Source organism: Lissotriton helveticus, chromosome 3_1 (genome assembly GCF_964261635.1).
Source record: "Lissotriton helveticus chromosome 3_1, aLisHel1.1, whole genome shotgun sequence".
NCBI classification, from domain to species: Eukaryota; Metazoa; Chordata; class Amphibia; order Caudata; family Salamandridae; genus Lissotriton; species Lissotriton helveticus.
In genome coordinates, this window is record NC_136061.1 from 1,983,883,611 (window position 1) to 1,983,885,872 (window position 2,262).

The 2,262-nt window shown below is 46.4% G+C and overlaps 1 pseudogene; it reads right to left on the bottom strand.

The window, feature by feature from the left end:
- Window positions 1–266: 266 nt before the first annotated feature.
- LOC144825448 (18S ribosomal RNA) lies at window positions 267–1,963 on the bottom strand (annotated as a pseudogene).
- Between the last annotated feature and the right edge of the window lie 299 nt (window positions 1,964–2,262).

Here is a 2,262-nt window from a genome sequence, read left to right on the forward strand (position 1 = left end):
GCTGAATCAACACCGGCTGCTGCTCAGCGCGGTGATTTGAAGCCTCCGGGAGGGGGCGTGGCTACTTGGGAGGGGCGTGGCCCAGAGTCACGTGGGTGGCGCCGTTCGCCGGGAAATTAGATCTTTCCCAAACAGCGCTCGAAATTTACAATTATTATCACACAGTTAAAAGTTCTAAAATCAACAATTAAACAGTGCAAAGTGCAGGTATAAGTAAAAGAAAGAGGAGCAACACCCTCGGCTTCCGCCATCTTGGTTTGGCGCCACCTAGCGCCCTCCTCACCTATGGAAACCTTGTTGTGATTTTGACTTCCTCTAGATAGTTAAGCTTGATCATATTTTTAGTGCTCTACCTGAGCTGTTGCCAACCCCAACTGGGTCAATCCGAGCACCTCACTGAACTACTCAATCAATAGTAGCTACTGACGGTTTATACAAAGGGCAGGGACTTAATCAACGAGAGCTTATGACCTGCACTTACTGGGAATTCCTCATTTATGGGAAATAATTAAAATCTCCAATTCCCATCATGAACAGCGTTCAGCTGGTTATCAGCATCTGTCGGCCTAGTGTAGACACTCACTGATCCATTCAGCATAGCACACGTGCAGCCCCAGACATCTATGAGCATCCCAAAACTGTTATTGCTTGATCTTGTGTGGCTAAATGCCACTTGCCCCTCTACGAAGTTGACTGCCGACCTCTTGGGGTCACGTTACTAGTTAGCATGGCGGAGTTTTTTTTGTTATTGGAATTACCGGACAAACCACTCCACCAACTAAGAACGGCAATGCATGACCACCCACAGAATCAAGAAAGAGCTATTAATCTGTCAGTCCTCTCTGTGTTTAGGCCAGGTGATTCTTCCCATGTTGAGTCAAATCAAGCTCCTGGTGGTGCCAGTCCATGAATTCCTTTGAGTTTCAGCAACCACACTCCCACTACAACAGCAAGACTTTGGCTTAGTGGGTCATGAGAATAATGCTGCTAGATCGCTAATCAGCATTTTTATGGTTGGAACAATAACATTATCTGATTTTCTTCAAAACTTTGACTTTCATTCTTGATTAATGACAACATTCTTCACAAATACTTGCACTTTGGTTCGACTTGCCCTAGTCAAAGAATTCACCTCTAGCAGCACAACATGAATGCCCCTGGATAACACTCCTAATTATGGCACTAGTTCTGAAAACCAACAAAATAGTTTCATTATTCCTAGCTGAAGTTTTCAGGTAGCCGCCCTGCTTTGTACACTGTATGTTTTTCAAAGTAAACACTTCGGACCTCAAGAACTCTCATCAAGAGCATGAAGAGGGTGCTGAGATGCATGGGCTGGGACAAGGGGTAGCTCTCCTTGCGAGGGGCCACAGGTAGATACCAAGATCCAACTATGAGCTTGTTAACTGCAGCAACTTTAATATACACTATTGGAGATGGAATAACCGCAGCTGCTGGCGCAACACTTGACCTCCAAAGGATCCATGCTAAGGGATTTACAGTGTATTCATTCCAATTCCAAGGCCTCGAAAGAATCCTGTTATGTTGTTTGTTTGCCACTACCTCCCCGAATCGGGAGTGGGTAATTTGCACGTGTTATCCTTGGTCACCATGGTATTCACAGAAAGTACAATCAAAAGTTGTTAGGGCAGACACCGTATATATAGTCGCCGTCAAGGGGACATTCAATCATTCCAAGGTTATCTAGAGGTCACCTCAGCAGCCAGGCAAGCCCAGACTGGTCTTGGTCTCATTAATGTGTGCAATCTGGGAGGCCAGTGCTCATCTTCTTATATTAGTTTTAGAATTACCACATTTATCCAAGTAACAGATGAAGCGGCCAAAGAAACCATAACCAATTTAAAAAGCTATTTGCAGTTTCACTGTACCAACCATGTGTACTTAATCATGCATGACTTAATCTTTGACTCAAACATATTCTACTGGCAAGATCAACCAGGTAGTCGCACCTGCTGGGTGGGAGGAGGAGCCGCATGTGTGTCCAAGACTGAACTTCACACCCCACAGGAGCTTGTTTTGGGAGCCCCTGCTTGCCTGTGGGAGGCTGGGGGCATAGGGCAATCACACAGGCACCGGTGGGCCCAGCTTTCTCTGTGACAACAGAAGAGAGAGGCAGGACAAGGCGCAACCACTGTGTCCAGACCTGGGTTGATGGGGCCACTCCATGGAACAGTTGTTGTGAGCTGCTGCAGAAATGCGCTGGGTGGAGAAGGACAACAGATAGGCGTGTGGGGTCTGAAC